The following is a 25,865-nucleotide window of genomic DNA, read 5'->3' as shown; positions in this document are numbered from 1 at the left end:
CTGAGATTTCCTTTTGATGAAGGTGAACAGGTATTGACAGTAGACAGTAGTATCTCAGAGAAACCTTTTCCTTTTCTCAAGTATGTTTTCCCTTGAATCAATAATGCTTCCCTTTAAAATGAATACAAAATCCACATTATCTCTCCTACATAACCCTCTATAGAACTGATTTTCGCTTTATACATAGAGGGCCATTGTAGCATTAATGAAAAAAAGGTTTTTTTGTGAGGGAGTAAACACTTTAAAAAATAAAAATAAAAAAGAAAGAAGGAAAAAGAAAAAAAGTCAGTTGATTCTAGAGATCTTTATGTCAAGGTAAGAAACTATGACCCATTGTGGTTTGATCCCTCAAATTTTATTTATTTATTTAAGTATAGAATAGAGGCTATACAGGGCATGGGGAGGGGAGTTAAGAGGGTAGTAAAAGCAGAGAAAGGCAGAGGGAGAGAGAGAAAGAGAAGAAGGAGAAGGAGAAGAAGGAGGAGAAGGAGAAGGAAAAGGAGAAGGAGGAGAAGGAGAAGGAGAAGGAGAAGAAGAAGAAGGAGAAGTGGAGGAGTAGAGGTTGTCCATGAGCACGTGGAAAGAGAAGGGGGAAGGGAAGAGCAAGGGAGCAAGAGAGGAGCAAGGAGCAAGAATGATCCCTCAAGTTTTAAGAACTGATTTAAACTTGGAGTGGGATGTAAATGTGTAAACATGAGTTAATTCAGAGACAGAAAGCTAATCATCACAAAGATGTCACCAGATATCAGAATCAAGCAATACAATGAGAGAATACTCTGCTTGGAGCATTCTAATTCCATTTGGTGAAGCTATGTTTGCATAAGAAATTAGGAGTGCTTGTCATTTATCATCTGTCTATCTATCTATCTATCTATCTATCTATCTATCTATCTATCTATCTACCTATCTTTAATATGTTAAGAGCCAACCATCAGAGTGAACCTGGGGATCCCAATGGAAGAGCTAGGGGAAGGACTGAAAGAGCTGAAGGGGATTGTAACCCCATAAGAAGAACAATATCAACTAACTGGACCACCCAGAGATCCCAGGGACTAATCCACCAGCCAAAGAGTACACATGGAGGGAGCCAGGATTCTAAATACATATGTACAGAGGATAGCCTTATCTGACATCATTGGGAAGGGAGAGAGGCTTGATGCCCCACCGTAGGAAAATGCTAGAGGGGTGATGCAATAGTGGGTGAGTGAGTGGAGGAGCTTCCTCATAGGGGTAAAGGGGAGGGGGGCAAAGGGGATGGAATGTGGGGTGTTGAGGAGGGGTAACTGGGAGGGGGGAATATAATTTGAAATATAAATGAATAAAATGATTAATAGGAAAGAAATAATAAAAACAAATAAAATAATATTTGGGAATGTGGGGCTTAGTTATTAGAGCTCAAACATGATATGGAACCTGGGCATCAAGGTGACATTTCAAAGAGAGATCACTTAGACATTGCAAAACCTAGACCTTGCAGAGTAGAAGAAGCTAGCCTCTCCAGAAGGAACCATCCTTCTGTTCTTAGCTGTCTCAGTAAATAAATGCACTTAAACTATTTGTTTTCTCCTCATTTTTCCTGAAGATAAAGTTCATACACAAGCAACACAATCATGTTTATGTGTGTGTGTTCATTTAATATATTTAACCTATCATGAACATTTAATTTGTTTTAAATAGCTTCTGTGGAGGACTGTCATTATCTGGTTCACTTTCCTTAGTGAAGTCGCTTTTATGCACTCATTAGAGAAGTGAAAGGCATTCAGATCACAATATCTCAATCGTTGTATAGAGATATGCTAACATAGACCCAGTATGCTCCTGGAGTTTTCAAATTTGCAGGCCGTCATTCATACATTAGACCAGAACCAGCACTATAGAGAGCCTGTGGCTTTTAAATCTATGGGTCCCTCTTAATAGCACCTATATTCTTCTCACGTGCTTTATATGTGTTATTAACTTTAATACTCTGATTTATGTATGATATTCCTCTGCTCAGTTTACTAGTACAAGTCATCCTAGAGATTATCACATATACAAATTGAAAAATCACGAATTTAGCATCAAAACTATGTTCCTAGCCATTGTTATGGATATGGAAGAAGGATTAGGCAAACTAATCCTAGCTGTTTGAGAATTGGTTAGATATCTGAGTTTGAGATCCTGGGACTTCTCAGGTTCAATCTGGTGGCCAGTATTGCAGACTGTAATCAAGGCAGCTCCTCCAATGGAAGAAACAAGTTTCAGTAGCAGAATCAGATACATAAAATGGGAAGGGTGGTTTTCAAGTCTGTGTCATTAAAGTCCCTTCAATAAACTTTCCAGTTAATTATTTTCACTGCCTATTTAATTTGAATAGGCTACTATCTTGAGCAACATAGGCATAAGCAACACCTAAATAATTCAGTACTAAATAAGCAGAGGCAGCAGGATCACTGAAAGTCTAGGCCAACCTGGTCTACATATTGAGTCCCAGCCCACTGGGGTTACATAGTTAGACTATCAAAAGCAAAACAAAATAATAACAATAACCACATACATAGAAATGGAAAAGCTGTTACTTATGACCAGGAGAAGATAAATTATGAAGACCTTTTCAAACCACATTGTTAGACTGTCATTTACTCTTTTTGCTATGCCCTTTAGTATTCTTGTTGGAACAAAGATTTGTGCTTAAAACTAAATGTTCTGCCCAAGTCTCCGGACCTTTGTAAGAAATGTCCCCAGTATGTTCAAGAGACTTGCTTAATATTCTGATTTCTTCTTTTTACTTTACTAATTGTTTACAATGTAGAGCACTTGGAAAGATAGACTCAGTCCAATAATCTACACACTACTGTTTAGGTATTACATAATGAATATATGGTACATTCACTAATTTTTATTATAATCTATGATTTTTTTCTTTGACTTTTTTGTGGAAAGCATAAGTGTGCCTTACTTGGGAGAAATATTACTTGTATTTAATGCATGGAATTAGGATTTCTTTACTTAAAAAGCATGTTTACAAAAAACTACCTGTCTTTTATAACACATCTCATCAGATCTCCTTGCAATGCTGCTAAGTCAGCCCACGAACATTTATCAAGGAAAATCAAAGTTGTGGGAAAAAACTATTAAACTTCAATAAAATCATTTACTGTTACAAAACCCATCCTTTTGTCCTTCCTTTGGTATTTTTGAAAAAGGTAGAACAGTGTACGCAAGTCTCATTTTTAATATTTACAAAAGCAAGCATGTAAAGTTAACAGGAAGTCTGAATGTGAGTGCGCGTGTGTTTAGATGAGATACATCCATAGAAAGAAATCAAATTGGGAACAGAAAAGCTTACCATGCACTTTAAGTCTGTAATGAAAAATTTATACACGATTTTTCTTCTTACTAGTAAGCATGCATTTTAAAGCCAGTTGATGTTATACTACTAGAAATTTACATTTTGGCACCACATACTGACTACATAAAGTTGGCACACTGGCAAAAACAACACTGCATCACTACTTAGTGATACGGAAATCCTGAACTTTGGCAGCTCACTTTACCAGGGAGTGAGCTGGGTTCCTACTACCAGACAGGGCCTTACATTCAATTAGACAACTGGTTTACCACCAACATGTGAGTGCCATTTCTTGCACATTTAGAACTGTTTCGCTATGCTGGTCATTGCTCTGATTCATAGGTGTCACAGATGTTGGGTAAGACTGTTAATGATTTCCTCTCTCTTGGCATTTGGCATACTATTTTCTGGTACCATGGAAGATAGACCATATGCACACAAACAACAAAATAGACTCAGCAGTTTTTAATTATATATATATATATATATATATATATATATATAATTTTGTATGACAGATTATTTATATATAGTAGCAGTTGCCTCTGCCTTTCTTCCTGCAGTAGATTATTCCATTCTGCCTTTCCCCTTCATCAGTAGTACCTTTCAGTCATCACTGAGTAGAATTCCCTCGTGAGGGAAAACCCAGTGCAAGGAGTTACTGCTCTAATGACAAGTATTCACGATAGAAAATCAGCCTTCTCGTGTTTCATTACAGGAAGGTAAGGGTTGCATTAGTTATCATCCATAATATGTGTATGTGCAAACATACACACACACGTACATATGTACATACATACATACATACATACATACACATACATTGACATATATACATGTATGGAGATAGAGGGGAGGAAAATGTTATTTATTTTTACAGATAGAGCCTTTCATCTTATAGATCATTTTTCTTTACGTTTGGATGGCTCGGGATCATGTTGATTTGATTTTTTCCCCATTTTTGTGGCTCTCTAAGCTGCTATAGATTCATCCCAGGAGGGTGATTGAAAGATGCCCTAACATGTGTAATGGATCTTCATAAGGACAGTCAGTCAGTAGCTGGAAATGAAGGCTCTCAGTAAACACTGAACTGTTCAAATCACTGTTTGAGCTGCAGCCATTTTCTTCTGATAGAACAGTAGAGTGTTTTTAGGATATTTAAATGTATTGAGTTGACTAAGCTTTCAAGAAAATTGTTCAAAGATTCACTTATCAATACTGTTGAGATTATAACTGATGACCTCAAAGGGGAAGCATATAGTTGACTGCCCCAGAGTGAGACTTAGGAGACCTGGATCTGTGGCTGTAGGCCGCAGTAGACATGCTCACTGCAGAAAGAGGTGGTGAGGATGTATTTTCCATTTTTCCTTTCTTTTTTCACTATCACAGTGGCTTTTTTCAGGTTGCCAGTACTACTTAACTTCCATTTGAAAATAATGACTATGTGATTGAGACACTTGGGAAATCCAAGAGGCTCTGAGCCTACTTCATTAACTTACGGCTCACCTTTTAGTTACAAGATATCGCAGGCTAAATGAAAAGAGAAGAAATTTCACATGTACTAATCAGCTTTTCAAAAGAAGCAGAAGTATGACTTCCTTCCTTCCCCCAGTCAATGTGAGCTCTATAAAGTAGTTTTTAGATCATTGTGCATGCCAAAGGGCTCAATGTTGTCCCTTTCTGTCCTATGTGACCCTCAAATAAAACAGAAACTTTCTATGCTCATGATTTTCTCTTCATGTTGCACTCACAGGGGCACGGGGTCATGCTACCAATATATTTTTAAGCTTCACACAATTACCCTCAACCTCAGTAAAGCATAGACCAGTGGGACAGTATTTATGACCCGTACCTATAAAAGCCACTGTCTTAGACAGACCCACAGGAGCCAAACATTATGTAGTGCTTATAAAGAATATGAAGGGATAGCACAGGGCTAACATATTTAAACATCCTATTACTGCACTTTTGAATGTCAGTTCTTCAAGCCTGGGTTTGCTGCTCTGAAGTTTAGCTGTGTGGTTCCTCTGCAGGTTGCTGGAGTGGAAATTATTTCTGCCTCTTTTTCCTATCGCCTATATCTTTCCAAACAAAATTATCATCCTGCATTATGTAAAATTGAGGAGGGGTGGTTATTAGCTTTAATCACATAGATCCAAGGACACTTCACAATACATTGCCACTTTGTTCCACCAAGCCTTGCTATTTAACTTGTTCTACAGTAAATACATCTCATATTGCGTTGTAAATATGAAAATAATTTTCACGTATTGCTCACTGTCTTTCTTTTGCTTCAGTGAAGTCTCAATCTTTCAAAAAAGACCTAAGCTAAAATGAAAAGCAGAAGATAAACATTACTGTGACTTGAACGGAAAGTGTTTACCAAAGACTTATTTGGCACATAAGAAATATTTGAGTTAAGATGCCATACTCTCTACCATGATTACAAGAGACTAACCCTCTGAAACCATAAGCAAGCCCCAGACTCAGTGAGTTTTTTTTTCCTATACGTTGCCTTGGTAATGATTTATTTTTCATAGTACTTCAACAGTAACTGAGACAAGCTGTTTACCAAATGAATTTATTCTAAAAGCTTTGGAAATGAAAAATAGACTGTCTCAATAATTATATATTTTGGTTGAAAATAGACCTAAATAGGTACATTTCAAAAGAAGGCAGATAAAAATTCAAAAGGTCTGAGACAAGACAAATGCTCAACAACAGTAATCATCGGGGGAAGCGACTAGGGAAGACGGGGGATATAATTTCATCTCAGAGAAATGACACATAAGTTAAATATGAAATATGAAAACCAAATATAACTAGTACTGGACCAGATGCTAGGAAAAGGAGGGACACTTGCACACTGTTGATGGGGATGCAGATCAGTATGGCCATTATGGACAATAATATAAAGAATATTGGAAACATAACAAAAAAAAGCCCTAATATATGATCTGACCACTTTTGGAGGTATGTTGTGGGGAAACAGAAATTGGAAAGTAGTGTTGCTATTCTCAGTGTATCTCTGCTTACAGCAGCTTTGAGATGGGTTGCTTGGGGGACTCAGAGGGCCTGTTAGTTAATGCTTGCATCTTGGTGTTTATAGCAACATGAGTTGTTACTAGAGACATGAGCAAAAACAAGCCAGCTACAGAGAGACAAATGTGGTGTGACCCAACCTATACATTGTCCTTAGAAGTAGGCAATGCCATGGAGGTTAGAAACTGGAGATCAGGAAGTAAGAGTGATGGGAGAGTATTCAACAAACAGGAAGTAACTGACAGGAAGTAACTGGCAGGAAGTAACTGACAGGAAGTAACTGACAGGGCAGGAAGTTCTGGTGCGTGACAAGATGACAAGAGTAAAACGGATGGTTTCTAATAACCTGTGTGAAATGGCTATTAGTGCTTCCCCTTAAACAAATTATAAATGTTTCAAAGACAGCCGTTAAATGTCTCCTTAAATATATGATCGCTCTACATAGTATCGACATACCTACAATACCAAAGTATCATATGAATGCGCGCATGTGTGTGTTCTATATAAATTTGTTTTTAGGTGTGAGTTAAATAAATTTTTTATTAAGTATGCAAATAAGTTTCACATGCAAGAACGTACTATCCATAATAAGAGAGAGGGGCTTTTTGTTCTGTTACCTTCAGTTACTGGAAGATTTTCGCATCTCTCCATCTGCCTCTGTTTCGCTGAAAATCAAACCAGATCGTGCAATGAAGCTAACTAAATTCATGGCCTCTCCTTTGCACAAGTTCTCTGGAGACTTTCTTGTATGTAGCTTAGAAAATCAAAATATTCAGAAATTTTGGATGGATATTTTCATTATATTAGAGAATTATAATAAATACTAGTATGGTTTATTTTTTAAAATTCTTCTAATTTTCCCTTGAATATTGTCTTTGGCAAAGACTAAATTTGTATCCTTTGTGTATATTTAGTTACTAATCCAAATGTATTGAGCAGTGTTCTTTAGACTTAAAAAAATTACACAATAATTTGTTTCCCCTTTTTATTTTAATATTTCATTTTCATTGGATTTTCTATCTTCTATTTCCTGTCTGAATATTTACCAATATTCATAGTTTATATTAACACATGACTGGGGAGTCCTGTCTTTATACCTATCATTCCTTTATTATATGTGTTCTTTCTTACAGTTTTATGTAAGAAGATGAAAAATCTATATACACATATACAAGTTGTAAATAGTAAACAACAGAAAACCAACTTATATAATCATTAGGACTTTAAAGTTTAATAATTGGTGTAATTTACCTAAAGAAAACTTACCAAAACTTTAGTATAGTACAGCATGTGGAGATTCATGATTAGGTACAGCAACTTAGTAACTCAATAGCTTTAACTACTAAAAAATCCCAGGTATTCCTCTCTTTAAAAATACCATCATTGTTTAATATAATTATATAAATCTACTTCTCCATAAAAGAACCATTTTAGTTTATGTCTATCCCATAACATTTTGTGAATACTGAGTTATACAATAAAACTAAGCTTAAAATGAAACATAACATAAAGTTTGTGAGTAGGCATGAATGACGTCAAACATAAGGCAGGGATGAAGGAGAGCACACCAGAGTGATCACAATAACGTAAGTAGGAAATGTGTGCAGTGGGTAAAGTTCTGAAGTCAGCCAGCCTTAGCATAAATAAATTTCTCTGCCATTAACTTTTCTTGTATAGATGCTCATACTGCCAAAGTAGTAAAGAACTTGGTAAAAGACTCAGTCCTCCTACTTCTTGTTCAGACAGTACCATTTCACACATTTTCAATGTGTCACATACCGAAAAGCAATCTTTCTCAGTCATGAAGTCAAGTTTTATATTTCTCCTTGTAGATTCCTTCTCTGCTACTTATTACTACTCTTTCTATATTTGTTAAGCTGTACAAATATTTTCTCCAAATTCCAGTGTTCGTTGTATTCGTGGAAACTGTAAATACCCAAACTGATAGCGAGAACTCTTCCCTCTTAACAGGGAAGCACAACATGGAGTTTGGTGCAGCTATCAAAAGTGAGGCAGAAGAAAAAAAAATCTTCCTGTGCTGTCTTTTCTAAGATTTACGCGGCAAGAACTTCGTACTTTAAAAGCTGTAATTTGTCATTAGTCTCAGACAAGTTAAATGTAACACGTATGGCTTACAGTTAAATCATGAGTTAAATTAGCTTTCTAAATGATAATTGAATTTTTTGGCTAATATTAACTAAAGCTGAAGTGATCTATGAGAATATATATATATAAATTTTTAGGTAAGATCTTGTTCATTATGTACCTGAGGTCACTATGTACCTGTGATCATTATATATCTGTGATCATTGTATACCTGTGGTTATTATATATCTGTTCTCATTATATACCTGTGGCCATTATACACCTGTGATCATTATATATCTAAGGTCATTATATACCTGTGACCATTATACACTCATGATCATTAAATACCCATGATCATTATATTCATGTGGTCATTATATAAGTCTGACCATTATATACCTGTTGAGGTTTGGTCTGTTGCTATGTACTATACATGCTAAGTGCAGGATCCTAAGACCTGGTTGCTCCAGAGACCAGAGTTGAGAGAGTCTGCACGTAGACACAAGTGATGGTATGTGACTTTGCTCCCAAGTTATTTTTAATTGGTAAATAAAGATGCTGACAGCCAATCTATAATATATACCTATGGTATAGATAGATAGATATAGATATAGATATAGATATAGATATAGATATAGATATAGATATAGATATAGATATAGATATAGATATAGATATAGAGATAGAGATATAGATATAGATATATAGATATACCTGTGATCATTTATATATCTCTGGTCACTATATACCTATGGTCATTATACACACCTGTGATCATTATATATCCATGGTTATTATATACTTGTGATCACTGTATACATGTGGTCACTATATACCTGTGGTCATTATATACTTGTATACCTGTGATTTCAGTCTGTATAAGGATGTTAATGGTACTAAAGAAGTGATCCTGACATGGACTGTGCCTGGTGTTAAGTAGTGTGTGATGCTCGTGTGTTCTAAATGATGGATATTTGCTCTCTAAGGATTATAGATGATCTAAGTCAGTATGGGGTGCAGTTTAGTTTGGACATTTGGTTAAGAGGAATGAACATTGGGTTCTATTCCTCCTACTGCAAAATAAAAAGACAAACAAAAGGAGAGGGACAGGTTTCAGCCCAAGGAGTAAATGTAAAAAATATTCTTGTGGTTTAAAGCAATATGCCTTACTCCTCTGACCTAAAGAGATAAATTTCCTGGAATGAATTCTCTACAGTTATTTGTTACCTCTATTTCAGAGCAAAGCTACAATTCAAAAAGTTGCTTTAAAATATTTATTTTATTTTATATTTATGAGTGTTTTGCATGCATACATGTATGTGTATTGCATACATGGCATCAGGATGTTAGAAATTGAACCTGAATTCTTTGCATGGTGACAAATCCCATTTTTGCAGTCCAATTCTGTATTTTTAAATGAGACACACAGATATTACTTTTAAAACATGTCTAAAATAACCTTACAATAAAGGAACATCTGTCTTGTAAGAATTTAACCCTAGATGGAGAATTTTCAGGTCTTTTATTTTAAATGAATTTACTTTCTAATATATATCAGAACACTTAAAATGGTATTGAGGTAAAATTTTAATACAAACAAAAAATACATAACACTTTCATACTTATATTCAGGGACTGGGGGAAACAAACGGGGACTTTCTAGAAGCTGTCAACTTGCTATTTTTATACATTGTTTTGGAATAAAATAGAATAGCAAAAAAAAAGCCTAATATAACATCTAAAATATAAAGAGAAGAAGCATGGGTGAAGGAACTAACCCCCCAAAACTTTCACCTGATCTCCAAACAGGCTCCCTGGTATGATATTAGGACCATTCCTGGTTAGATAGATGCCAAAATGTGAACTAGAGGTCTTTTTTTTTTTTTACCAGATTTTATTTAGAATCCATTATATAAATTGTTATGCATAGTAGTATTTTTGTTTGTTTTTCAACTTGACATAAACTAGGATTATCTCCGAAGAAGGAATGTGAATTGAGGAATTGCCTTCCTTGAAATGACCCTGTGGCCATGTCTCCCAACCTTTGATTTGTTGGCTGTGCTTGTTGTTGCTGTTGTTTTTGACTAGTGATTATTATGAGATGGCCCAGTCCACTGTGGATTCCTGCACCGGTGGCCCTAGTCTGTAAATGAAGCAAGCTGAGCAAGCTACTAAACAGCTTTATTTCTTGGCCTCTGCTTCAGTTCTTGCCTTCGTGTTCCTACCCAGACTCCTGTCAGCTGTAGACTATGAACTATGTTTAATTTGGTCAAGGTGGTTATCTCAGCATGAGGGAGTAGATTATAGTAAGTTTCTTAAATTTATTTTCATCTCTAAATAAGTACAATTTTTAAAACACCAATGTCCTTGGTGACTGGCAGTTTATGAGAGGAACAGTCAGGTTTTTAGATTTTTCAACTAATCATCTTTTTTAAAATAAATAATGTCGGTATCAGTGGGTGTATGTCTCTATGTGTGGACATGTGCATATAGCATACATAGGTAGATTAGGACTGGACATTCTTAATTTATTATAATCTAATCTATATGAAAGCAAGAAAATGTCATCTACATATATAATTACTCTTATAAAATGAAGTCATGGTAGATATATTATTATATCATCTGAAATTCTTAGTAATGTGACCTGTAGGGTTCTATTTTTTTCTGTTCAAGTCACTTGAAATGTCTTTACAAATCTTTTTAAGACAGAATGATTTGTGTGCTACTTTGGTCTTAACAATATACTACTAGTTGATATGTAGTTAACTATTGTTACACTAACATGCAACTAGAAGCAACTGGATAACTAGCAGTGACTTGATATAAATCTGCTATTACATGCTTGAAAACAGGTGGTATGTTTTTTAGGATACTTGGGCAAATCAATTTTGTGTGTGAATTCTTTGTGATCCATTCTGCAGCACACATGTAATATTCGTACTTGATCTTTTATTCTTGGACTCCATTTTCCCACTGTCTATGTAAGAATTATCTTCTTATCCCTATAAAGCACTTCCAACCCAAAAGCTAGTGTAGCCTATTATCAGGTAGATTATTTAACCCCTTAGGAGATAATGCAAGACTAGCTTGGTAGCCATCATTACAGTTCAGTAAATTCACATACTCTCCTCCACTTCCTACAAAAGGAAACCAAGAAACAAAAGGAAACAAAAGGAAAGCCCTTTGGAAGCTCTGATGATCTGTGTACAATCAGTCTTTTATGACAGGGACGGTGGTGACTTTCACTTTAAGCCTAGATTTCTAAGAATTTCCCACATCACAACATCTAGTTCACATTGCTTGGCTAACATGAGCCAGAAGTGGAACTTCTACCAATGAGGCGTCCACCCTCTGTTCATTGGCTTGGTTATCACTGGAAAAGAGCTTTTGAATCTGCACATGTTCTTTTCTTTGTGGTTCCAAGTGACTGTACCCTAGCATGTGTGGCACATGGTCTTTTCAACTTCCAGAGTTGACTGTATCTATAGATACTTTCTTGGTTTCCTTTTCCCCTAGTTTATTCAACTTTTAGTTGCTTTGTCCCTTATTTTTAATCTGGGGACTACCACTCTCCTTTGCCTGTTCTTTAGGCAAGATGTTCTCAGTTTTCAGTTTATCTCATTCCCTCAGTAGAGTTCTGGAACTCTTCTAAGAAACCTTTTTCTCCTTGATTAGAATCCATGTACCATCACACCAGGACTGGTGGCGACAACCGACTGCTTAGTCCTGTGCTAATGCTCATGGAAGAGACACAAACCTTGACTATCTTGTGTTTTCTGTTGTCTAGAAACAAGTTGGGGATCATGGTTTATGTATTCTTGATTTTCTGCATATGAATAGGGATCCAAATGGTGGTGTTTGCTGAATAAGAGAGATTTTTCAGTGGATTGTTGGGGAGACATGAGATATAGGCTGTATGCTTTCCTCTAAGTAAAGCATGGCTCTAGAGCTGAAAGGTGGAAAAGATGAAACTTCTAAGGTGCTGCTGCTGTTGTTGCCATTGTTCTTGGCCAGAATAGAAAGCCCTTGGTTGTTTCTATAGAATGGAATAATGTTGGAGAGAGGAGCAAGCGGGGTACAATCCAATGCCTTAGTCCTACCTCAGAGTATTTCTTCTTGATGAACAATTTTCAATTTGCAGTTTCTTCTTAGGTCCCCTGCCAGATACTCAGGTCATTCCTTTCATTTCGTATAATTTTTATTCTTTATTTTCCCACTTTGATTTGGAAACGCCCATGCCTCTTTCCTTTTGCCATTTGGGAGCTCCCATCATTGCTCAGGTCTCTAGCCTTTCTCCACTTTTTCACTCACTTTCATTCTCCTGCAGAGCCATGTGCACATGCTCGAGGTCCCACATGTATCACATGGGGCATTAAGTACTCAATGAGATCTGTGTTTCACGTTTCCAAAAATTTAGAAGTACCTATAATACAGATATGTGTGCTTCATACATAAATATAATGATCTGATTTTAGAATTCTAATAGCAGATATGAAGGAAGTAGAGACAGATTAAATGTTCATGTAGAGTCCAGAGTCTAACATGACCTGAAGTTTAGGATGTGATTATAAGAGAAGCAAACACAGATCTTAACATTGTTCTCCAGGGACAAAACTGAAGGCAATAAGTATATACCACAAATAGAGTAGATGATAATACCTTAGCAATAGTAGAAACAAAAAAAAAGATGGAAAAGGCTTGTAGGTGATGGTTATTAACAGTGAACCACAGTAATATTGGTAAGATCATTTATGGAATTGATATTGTCTACAAATAAAGGAAGTTTTACTAAGTGTATTTAGTAATTTATTTCAATTTACAAGAATATTTGTTAAGTAATTGACAATATATCTTTTTCATTCTAATTACTTTAGATATTTGCTTCAGTTAAATAATGGATTTTGTTAGTTTATTTGTTCACTAAGGGACTAATGATCATGTACTTAATCAGTGTATAATTCTGTGTGTCAGGGATCAATTGTGCTGTTTTTGCATGTAGTTACTATATGATACATGCTAATTTATTCTCCATTATATTATCACGTATTTTATTTGGGTTGCATAACCTAGACAATTATAGATGATGCAGGAATGTCTTTGAAACTAAAAATTATATTTAGTATGATAACATTTGTGTTCTTCTTATAAGAGCCTCGACTAAGATTATTTTATTTATTCACTTTTATTGAAATTGGTGTTTTTCATACACTGTATTCTGATCACAATATTCTCTCTTCCAATGCATCCTTGATCCATCCCACATCAAACTCCTGTACCTCACCAGCTTCTTAATCTTTCACTTTTGAAAACAAGTAAGTCCAACAGGCAAGTAAACAAATCTGAATAAAAACAAAACAAATAACAAAGAAAAGGCACAGGCAGTTGGATCTCTGAGGTTGAGACCAGCCTGGTCTATGGAATGAGTTCCAGGATAGCAAGGCTACACAGATAAATTCCTGTCTTGGAGGAAAACAAAACAAAAATATGATATGAGGCACAAAGTCTGCCCAAACACCACAGAATTCATTTTGTGTTGGCTATCTATTGCTGGGCATGGGTGTGGTTTATAACCCTAGAGAGACTCCATCAAAGAAAACTATTGTTTTCTTTACAGATAGATGTTAGTTGGAGAGAGCTTCTTAGTTAGAGATCAGAGGTCATGTCCACATCCCTCTCCCCTTACTAGCACCCTGTCTGACTTGAATCTGGGCTGATTCTGTGTGTGTCGCTGCAGTCTCTGTGAATTCACATGTGCACCAGTCTTGTTATGTCTGGAGGGCATGGCTATCCTCTGCCTCTGACAGTCTTTCTATCTTCTGTTCTATATAGCTCCCTGACCAGCTACAAACTCTGTGATCCATTAGGGTCATCTGTCTGTAAGCTGCTGAAATAGTGGTGCAAAAATTATGGGACTAAACAAACTATATCTGATGGAATTTAAGGCCCATTTCATGAGAAAGAACCCAGTTTTGAAATGCTCTGGTGATTAAGATCCTGAGGCTAAATGGCCATAGGCCTAGGGGAAAACCAAATACTTTTGTTCTGCTAAAGGAATGTAGCAATAAAATGATGGCTCCTAATGACATTCTGCTATGCCTGTAGATCAGTGCCTCAACCACCATCAGAGAAACTGCAGTAAACGAGAGCAAATACAGAGATCTACAACTGGACAATGTGCTGAGATTAAGAGACGGGATAAAAGTCTGTCCTAAATGGCAAGTCTTCATGAAACCAGAGAGTCTGGAATGTTTAAATGATTAATGAACTAAAGTAATTAAGACATTCTGCAAAGACACTTGGAAGAAAATGAACAATTGAAATTTCTTCTGAAAAGAATCTCACTTCTTCCCTTGGCATAAAAAAAATGATCAATAGACTTTGCACATTATCTCCATACACGAAATTGATAACTTAAATCAGAATAGTCACTTGTACAATGTTGAATGTCTCTGGGCACCAGGTTCTAGCAGATCAGAAATCTCACATGCTTGCAAAGTAATTGATGGCGGTTTTGAAATTAATTTCTTTAACTGCTAAGAGGGGTATTTGGTTCATTTCTCTGTATGTTTCTGAGGTTGCAGGTTGAATATACACGTGAATAGCTTGCTCTGAACTATTTTACCATATTTTCAAAATGAGACAATCTCTCCATGTTTCTGACTGTCATGTTTTTTACATGAGAGCAGAATGTCTAAATTAGTGCTTAATGTGACACATTGAAAGAGTTAAGTATCTGAATAAAGGACTTTGTTACCAGAATAACTGTGGAAATTATCAAGGTCCCAGTTGTTACTAAAACACCACGTTTATTTTGTACAGCATTGGTTTGGTTTCTTAATGGGTAAAGCACTTAAGTATGCTGGGAAAGCTTGTAAGAAGTTAATGTAAGGTAACTTTAAAAGCATCATGTGCAATTTAGAACATCCAGATATTCACTCTTATATTTATGTAAAAATATGTAAGCCAGAAATAAAACCACAAAAAGCAAATGGAAATTGTAATATATACTACATATGCACACCAACTAACATATGCATACATACATATGATTATGTATGTTAAACTCATGCATATACACATAAAAATTATAGACATATGGACACATGGAATCACAGATATACATATGTAGGTACATATCCTTAAAAGAGCAGTCATATGAATAGGCATATAGTCATTTTTAAACAAAAATACATATCCAGACATATGCCCATGTACTCAAAATATATCATAGATATAATGGATACTTCTATATAGAATTATAAGTATATTAGGTAGTAGAAATAAACTTTAATATTTTATACCATTCTCCTTGATTAAAATTCCAACAGTTATTCAATAGCTATAGATCTTTACTCATATGTTTTGGTATTGCAGGTATGTGTAAGACTTACCTAATATACTAAGTCTAAACTCATGGCAATCGGAAATACAGAGATATATCCTCTCATGAAAGGTTTAGTAAGAAGGTCAATATCATCTGTTCACCCAACTACCTGAAAACATTTAAAAAATAATATGAGCAGGAAACCTCTTAAATAAGATAATGAGTTTCATTGTATCCTCATGACTATTTAATGCCATATATATATATATATATATATATATATACACATACACGTATACACATATACACACATAAACACACATATACACACATATACATACATACATACATATATATGTATTTAATATATATTAAATATATAAAATATATATTATTTAATATATATATATTTAGAGGAATTTTAATACATCAACCAGACTGTTCAGGCAAGAGATCATATCTAAAGAATGTCTAGGTCTGTGTAATCTGCCTGGAATGAAACACCTTTAATCTCTCAGATTTGAATACAGACAAACCCTCAGTACACGCCTTTAATCCCAAACAATGTAAGTAAGGTTAGTTTCTAGAAGGAAGCAGCCATGTTTAAAAGTGATGTCTATTTGAGAACAGTTCAGTGACTGCAGTTCAGGGGAGTTCTGTTCAGACAGAGAAGTCAGTCAGCCGGGAGTCAATGCAGTCAGTGCAGTGCAGTGAGTTAAAAGTGTATTTATGAGTTCATGTAGTTCAAGGCAGGTCAGCAGAGGAATAATAAGGATCCAGAAGATTAGAACAAGTTGCCCGTTAGTTTGAGACCAAGTAAAGCAATTCAGCGAGAACCTGAGAGAAGCCAGATTGAATCAGTCAGCTAGGAGAGGAGTTTGAGCCAGAAGACCTTAGTAGAACCAACCAGCCAGCCAGAGTTCATAAAGAGCTAGACAGGGTGAGTATTGTGACATTCTACTGACTTGCACAATCATTCTTTATGGTCCACTTCTCTCAGGGCGCTATTAGAGGAATCGAATAAGAAAATTTGCCTTCTTAATCTACTTGTCTAGGTAACATTAAAATTTATCCATGCCATTCAGGAGGTACAACCTGCTTAAAAGGAAGAAGAGTTTTTCCTGCCACATTCTTAAACTATGTGGTAGAAGTAAAAAAAATAAATTATCAAATGCAATTTGCCCTGTGGAATTTATTAGAAAATAACATTTGATACCGTATCAACAGGTATAAATTTGGTTAGGAATATTCTATCTAAAAATATTATTTTTTTTTACTCTGAAATGATAGGAACTTACCTTCTCTAGAAAATGTTTCATGATCACTATGCTGGCATAGTTAAGGTAGCATGCTCGGTTCCAGCTGCAGGTGGTTCTGACAGTGCTTTCTTTGCAACTGTTGTTCTCAAAAGTGATTATGTCCAGCCAGTGAAATTTCAGGACATAACTGTAGATAATATTGGTGTAACGGGGAATGACAAGACTACTATCATGACTGAATTTGATGTTTTAGTTTGACAATAAAAACCAGACAATCTTCAGCCTCAATCATTTCATACAATGTAACCTGCAGCACTGTTACTTCATTATGGCCTATCTAGAAATTTTTGTGATGGTTATATTCCTGGTTTTCATCTGTAATTAATTAAAACCCAAGCAGCTGGACATATCTGTGAGGGATTTTTTCCTCATTGGGTTATTTGAGATTGGAAGATCTACCGTAAATCTGCATCATTTAATGTCCCATGACCCACCCTGATTTTGGACCACATGTTCTGCTGGCTGCCCATATACAAGAATGTGGAAGGAGGAAGTTTGAGCTTGTTAACCAATTATCCTCACTCTGGCACTGGTTTTAGAGCTTACTTCTGGCTTCCAACATGTGTAGAACACTAACTTACAAATCCACCTTCGTGGACCAAATGACTATTGAATTCTTGGACTTTCCATAGGGACAGCCATGGTTGGACTAGGGAGAAAACGGACTGTAACCAATTGTAATAAAGCCTTCTTTTATGTATTTAGCTTTGCTCTAGCATTTCTATTCTTGAAAGAACCTTGACTTACACAGTCGTCAAAATTGACTTTAGACAGGTCTTTCTACTGACTACAAAATAAAAACCAGAACACTCTTCCCCCCCCCCCAATCCTAATGAGAGTCTAGAAGATCCAAGCATCTATGATTTTTGTTGATTCCAGTGTTATGTTGTGTAGTGAGAGATATTTAAATCTCCAACCCAAATATGGCTGGTCAATGAAAACACAACTCAGTAATTATGGATATATTCTGTAAGCCTAGATTGGGCAGATACCCCTACACTACTCTGTTCCCCAGCTATGAGACCCTTATAACCTGAGGGTTTTCCAGACCCTGTGTTTGTTCTTTTACCTCCTGCTTCCCAGTCGATCTCCTCCATCATCCTCCGTCATCTTCTCTCTCCTCTCTTCTCTCCAGCTGTCCTCTCTCTCGTCTCTCCCCAGTCCTTGTCTTCCTCCTCCATTGTTTTCCTACCTCTCTCTCTTCTCTCCCCAGCCTTTATTTCTCCACCACCCCTTCCTCTGCCCAATCACTGGCTCCAGCCTTTATTTTACAAATTAAGATGGGCAGAAGGTTCACTAGAAATTACCTGTGTAATGACTCACACCTCCTCTGCAGCCCTTCACAGGAAAGGGGAATTAGTATCAAAATACAAGGCCAGAGCTATCCACAGCAATGATGTCTCTAAAAATAAAAGCAGGTGCCATTTTTTTAAAAAATGTCAGCTTGTTTCAAAACATGCTTTCACTAATGCATATAATTCCATATGATTGTAAGACAAATTTATTATTATTATGTGTTTTTTTAATGCCTTCTGCTATGTTCTTGATAATTTTACAAAGTTAAAATAAATCTAAATAACATATACAGGTGTTACTCTCTCTTTCCATGGGTGATTTTCTAAATTTTCTCCAAATTTAGAGATGTGGATTAATTTAATAATCATGGAATAATTGCACTTGCTGTGAATGCCAATGGTCATTTGGTTGCCAAACAGCAGATATTTTAGTCTTAATATTGTATATTTATGATCCTTTTGGATCCCTCCAGCCAACTCTGTTTCTTAAAACTCATCTATTTCTTTACTTGCTCAATATATCTTTCGAGTTTTCCCCAGAATCACAGAATTATATTTTCAAGTAATGTCTTTTTTTTTGAACTTCCTTTGAATAGTTGTATTTTATAGGTTCACTGTTTTTTTTCTGTTATATTTTCTTATTATAAAAGATCCCCTTACCTAAAGTCCTATTTTTGCATCTTTTGTTACAGAGGACTAATTAATTGTGGACTGAAAATATTAAACTAAAAATCCCAGCAATTGATAAATTTTAGTTTGTGCAACACTTTTGTGGATTGTTACTTTGTCCAATGTATACGTATTCACCACTCAGTCATGCAATAATAATCTGAGATATTATATGAATATTAGAGTACTTGATACATTAGCAGAGTACTTATGGCTAAGTTAGCTAGTTCTTAATATTATACCCATAGGGTAATGATGCTGGCAATACATCAGAGATGAAGAAAGGCCATGAGGTGTTACTTTTTGAGTAAAGTGAAAGTGTGAATGTGGTAGTATCAGACCCATACTTTTTATATTTTTTTATATTTTATTATTTGTTGTTGCTGTTGATCTTCTACTGCATCTATTTTAAACTTTAAATTTTATCTCAGGAATGTATAAAAAAAGCATTGTACATGTGAGACTTAGTGCAGCTAAGGCCTCTACTCGTGCCTTAGAACTCATAGGCCATGCATAAAGAACACTATTGTATGCACCCTCCATAGAAAATTATTTCATTTGGTTTTAGAGACCTTATCTACATTTCTATCTAAAAGTTCTACACATGATCCTTCCACTCTACCCATCATAATGTTACCTGACTTCTCACTTGAATATTAAGTGGTTATTCATATTCTAGATTTTTATGAGAATGTCTTAATTGCATAGCTTTATTTCTAACACTATAGACACATTCAATTCATTGTTCATTTCAGTTTTTGAAGTATTTTGAAAATGAAATCCTATCACTATTAATAATAGTTGACTTACAAATAACAAAGTGTACATCTCACATCTTTTCCAAGAGACATAATGCAAATTGTGAACAAGTTATTCATCTCTGCTCCATCTGTGATCCATGAGACAAACATAGTTTTTGCAATTTGATTAGTTTTACAAATCATGTTTGGTGAACAATAAATCAAATCTAATTACCCTTCTGAGAAAATGTGTTTTATACACTGTGCACTTAAATATAAACAAAACTCTGCACACTAATTCTACATACAAATTGACAGACAACAGACACACACACACACACACACACAAACACACAGACACACAAATACACATATGAATGTATAGTTAATTTTAAGTGTCTGCTTGACAAATCATGTAATATTCAAAAAGGTAGGGAAATATTACATCTGGGTACGACATTCTCATTGTTTCTAGAAGAGATCAACGCTTTAACTTTTGGACTAAACACTGAGATAATTTGTATCTATAACAAAAATATAGAAGGTTAAATTAACTCTTTCTGAGAGTAGTCGCCAGGATGCTTGTCTTCTGCTGCACTCTGTGTTTTGTATTCTGCTCTGTTCTCTGAATTTTGGGTCATAAGATAATTATGAAATCTGACATATTGGCTGTCTTTTTTTTCAGGGCCTTGAACTACATCACTATTTTTTCTGAGATACCTGGAGTCAGATGGCACACAGTGGAGTGTTCTAGTAGAAACAGAAGGAAAACTATCTAATTCGTTCTATGAAGCCACAGTTACTCTGATACATCCTAAACTACACAAAGACCCAATAAAGAAAGAGAACTCCAGACTAGTTTTGCTTATGAATAACAATGCAAAATTATGCAATAAAATTCTCACAAAGTGAATCTAAGAATAAATCAAAGTGATCACTCTCCATGATCAAGTAGGCTCCATCCCAGGTATACAGGGATGTTTCAATATACAGAAATTTGTCAACATAAACTACTATATAAACAAACTCAAAGAAAAATAATCACATGATCATTTCATTAGATACAGAAAAAGCCTTTGACAAAATACAATGACCTTCATAGAGAGATAAGGAACTCAAGGCACATATCTAAACATAATAAAAGTAATATACAGCAAATCAATAGTTAACATCAAATTAAATGGAGAGGAACTTAAAGCAAATTCAGGGACAAGACAAGGCTGTCCACACTCTCCCTAGTTATTTAATATAGTACTCAGAGTTCTAGCTAGAACAATTAGACAACAAAAGGAAGTCAGAGGGATACAAATTGGAAAGGAAGAAATCAAGGTATCATTATTTGTGGATGATATAATAGCATATATAAGCAACCTCAAAAATTCTACCAGAGAACTCCTACAGCTGAGAAACAATTTCAGCAAAGTGGCTGGATATAAAATTAACTCAAATCAGTAGCTTCCATCTACACAAAGGATAAATAAGCTGAGAAAGAAATTCGGGAAACAACATCGTTGACAATAGTCACAAATAATATAAAATATCTTGGTGTAACTCTAACCAAGCAAGTAAAATATTTGTATGATATGAATTTCAAGTCCCTCAAGAAAAAAACCGAAGAAGACCTCAGACAATGTGAAGATCTCCCATGCTCATGGATTGGTAGAATTAACATAGAAAAAATGGCCATCTTACCAAAAGCAATCTACAGATTCAATAAAATCCCCATTAAATTCCTGTCAATTCTTCAGACAGATAGAAAGAGCAATTCTCAACTTCATATGGAATAACAAAAACCCTAGGATAGCTAAAACAATTCTCTACAATAAAAGAACATCTGGGGGAATCACCAACCCTGACCTCAAGCTGTACTACAGAGCAATGGTGATTAAAAACCACATAGTACTGTCACAGAGACAAACAGGTCAGTCAATGGAATACAATTGAAGATCCAGAAAAAAGCCCACACATCTATGGATACTTGATCTTTGACAAAGAAGTCAAAACCATACAGTGGGAAAAAAAGAAAGATTATTCAACAAATGCTGCTGGTCTACCTAGTGGTCTGCATGTAGAAGAATGCAAATTGATCCATTCTTATCTCCTTGTACAAATCGAAAGTCCAAGTGGACCAAGATCTCAACATAAAACCAGATACACTGGACCTAATAGAAAAGATAGTGGAAAATACCCTTGATATCATTGGCACTGGGGAAATTTTCCTCAACAGAACACTAATGGCTCAGGCTCTGAGATCAACAGTTGACAAATGGGACCTCATGAAACTGAAAATCTTCTGTAAGGCAAAAGACACTGTAAATAGGACAAATAAGCAACCTATAGATTGGGAAACAATTCTTCACTCTCCCTACATCAGAGGGGTAATATCCAAAATATGTAAAGAACTCAAGAAGTTAGACTCCAGAAAATGAAATAAAAAAATCAGAGTACAAGGCTAAACAGAGAATCCTCAACTGAGGAATCTCAAATAGCCAAGAAGCAACTAAAGAAATGTTCAAAATAGAAAATAGCCTGAGTAAGGTAACTCAGACCCAAAAGGACATGCATGATATGTCCTCACTAATACGTTGATATTAGCCAATAAAAAAGTACAGAATACCCAAGATACAGTCCACAGACCTCAAAACTGCCAACAACCTGAAGAATCCACATGAGGATGCCTCAGTCCCACATCGGTGGGAGAAGAAATCAATCACAAATGGAGAGGGATGGAGCAACCAGGGAGGGAAAGTGGACAGTGTGTGTGGGGTAGGGGGGAGAGGGGAACCTGATCTGGTATTGTGTGAGAGAAATGGACTAAAGCCCTGAGGGCCAGAAGATAGAGTGGAAACAGGCAACCTTGGGAGGTAGGAGTTTGGGGGGACCCTCCAGAATGTATCAGAGACCTGGGAGGTGAGAGGTTCTCAAGACTCAAAGTGAGGTACCTTAGATGAAATGCCCAATATTAGGGAGAGTGAAGTTATAGAGCCCACCTCCAACGGGAAGACACAGCTTCAACTGAGGGAGGGGTTTGCAATCCCACAGTCAAAAATTCTGACCCAGAATTGTTCCTGGCTGAAAGAACTGCAGGAATAGACTGAGACAGAGGCAGATACTTATAGCCAACCATTGGACTGAGCCTGGGGACCCCAAAGGAATAGTTAACAGACAGACTGATGGAGCTGAAGGGGATTGTAATCCCAAAGGAAGAACAACCATGTCAAGTAATTGGATCCCTCAGAGCTTCCAGGGACTAAGCCACCAATCAAAGAACATACATTGGCCAGTCCATAGCTCTAGCTACATAGCAGAGGACTGCCTTGACTGGGCTCTGTAAGAGGGGATGTGCTTGGTCCTATGGAGGCTTGATGCCCCAGAGAATAGGGATGCCTCAGGTGAGGTAGGTGTGGGTAGGTGGGAGGAGGAGCACAGTCTTAGAGGCAAAGGAGAGGAGGATGAAGTAGAGAGCTCGTGGAAAGGGGCCTGAAAGGGGACAACATTTAAAATGTAAATAAAACAATTAATAGAAAATATATGAATATTATCTTTAAAAATAAATACTTAGTGTCTTACTCAGGTTTTGTATTCCTAAACAAAACATCATTATCAAGAAGCAATTTGGGGTTTATTCAGCTTACACTTCCACAGTGCTGTTCATCACCAAAGGAAATCAGGACAGGAACTCACACAGGGCAGGAACTTGGAGGTAGTAGCTCGATGTAGAGGCCACGGAGGTGTGCTGCTTACTGGTTTGCTTCCCCTGGCTTGCTCAGCATGCTTTCTTATAAAACCCAGGACTATCAGCCCAGAGAAGCACAACCCACCTACCATTTGATCACTAATTGAGAAAAATCCCTTACAGCTAAATCCCATTGAGGCACTTCCTCAAGGGAGGGTCCTTTCACCATAACTCCAGCTTTTGTCAAGTTGACACACAAATCCAGCCAGTATAACTGACCTCTAGTCAATTTGACATGCAAAGACTATTAACCCTCAACTTTTCCTTTCTTATTCCTCCCCAAGATCTAAATAACTTTAAAAGTCCCACAGTCTTTGCCAATCCTTTCATATTAAAATTTCCATCTCTTTAAAATATCCAACCTCTTTTGAAATTCAAAGTCTTTTTACAATTCAAAATCTCTTAACTGTGGCGTCCCTCAAATACTTTCTTACTTCAGGAAGGAATAATATCAGGACACATTCACAATCAAAAGCAAAATCAAACTCTAACCATCCAACGTCTGGGATCCACTCACAGTTTTCTGGGTTCCTCCAAGGGCTTGGATCACTTCTCCAGCTCTGCCCTTTGTAGCCAGACCTTGTTTTCTAGGTGCCGGCTGCCTGTACTCTACTGCTGCTGCTGTTCTTGGTGGTCATCTCATGGTATTAGCGTCTCCAAAACATTGCTGTCTTCTGTTGTAACTGGACTGTACTTTCACAAATAGCCTCTCATAGGCTCTTTTCATGGTGCTAAGCCTCATCTTCTCTGTAGGGCCCCTTCAGTCCTGGGCCTTCAACTGCCACTGAGGCTGCACCTTTACCAGTGGCCTCACCTGGCATCTCACAGTGTCAAGCATCAGCTGCTAATCCTTCATGTTTAAAAACCAGTACCACCTGGGACACTCTTATATATTTCCAAGTCTGGCTGACAACATGAGGTACAACCATGGCTGCCTGTAGAACACAGTTTCTCTGTGCTCTTAGGAAATACTTCTCAGAAGATTTCACCTTAGTGATGCTGATATCTTCTTAATCACTGCTAATATCTTAGCTCCAGCATCAATCTTTTCAGTAGTGCAAAGGTTTTGCTTTAGTAGTTCTGATATCTTGTTAATCACAGCTGATTCTTCAGCCCCAGCTAACCAAAACCAGAGAATCTTCACAATCAAAACAGCAATGAACCTAATAAGAATTTTTAATTTTCCCTCTGAAATTTCACAAGCCTGGTCTCCATCATTTGAATTGTTCTCAACATTATCTTCCATGCTCTCACAGAACATCCCATTGAGCTCTTAACATCCCAATGGCTCTTCCATCTCAAAGTTCCAAATTATTTCCACAGTCTTCCCCAAAACACAGTCAGGCTGTCACAGGAATACCCAACTGTCAGTACCAGTTTATTTTAGTCAGGGTTTCTATTCCTGCACAAAACACCATGACTAGGAAGCAAGTTGGGGAGGAAAGGGTTTATTCAGCTTACACTTCCACATTGTTGTTCATTACCAAAAGAAGTCAGCATAGTCACACAGGACAGGAACTTGGACTCAGGAGCTGATGCAGAGGCCATGGAGGGGTGTTGCTTACTGGATGGCTTCCCCTGTCTTGCTCAGCTTGCTTTCTTATAGCATCCAGGACTACCAGCCCAGGGATGGCACCACCCCCAATGGGCTGGGCCCTCCCACCTTGATCATTAATTGAGAGAATGTCTTACAGCTGCATCTCATGGAGACATTTTCTCTAGAGAGGTTCCTGTCTCTGTGAAAACTCCAGCTTGTATCAAGTTGACTCACAATACTAGTCAGTATACTTAGATAATTAAGAGAACATAAAATATGTACATAAATTTCTGTACCTTTCAGTGGTTGTTTCCCTTGAGAACTTGAAATTATTCACACCTATACACATACATAATATTTAAATAATTCACAACAGTTAAGTAAAAAAGCACATCTTCCATTTACAAATGGAAATAACTGAAACCACATAGTTGTCCGGGCTCATGAATGAATAGCAGGCACAGTTATGGGTGAGGATTTTGAAGATCTGCCATCCGAGAATTCACCAGTTCTCTGAGGTAGCCTACCTAATGGCATGTATATATACTTTTTTTCTGTTGAAAATTCTTGGCTGCTATCTTTAATGACTACACATCAACAGATATGGTGAACATGTTCCGCTAGGACCACACACATTTTATAAGTCATTGTTGATACTAATTTTGGGATCAACAAACAGTAGCAAAGGCAACACACACACATACAGGCATACACAGAGAGAAAGAGAAAGAGAAAGAGAGAGAGAGAGAGAGAGAGAGAGAGAGAGAGAGAGAGAGAGAGA

This window comes from Grammomys surdaster, unplaced genomic scaffold (assembly GCF_004785775.1).
Source record: "Grammomys surdaster isolate TR1022 unplaced genomic scaffold, NIH_TR_1.0 125548, whole genome shotgun sequence".
NCBI classification, from domain to species: domain Eukaryota; kingdom Metazoa; phylum Chordata; class Mammalia; order Rodentia; family Muridae; genus Grammomys; species Grammomys surdaster.
Note: the sequence above shows the minus strand (reverse complement) of the source record.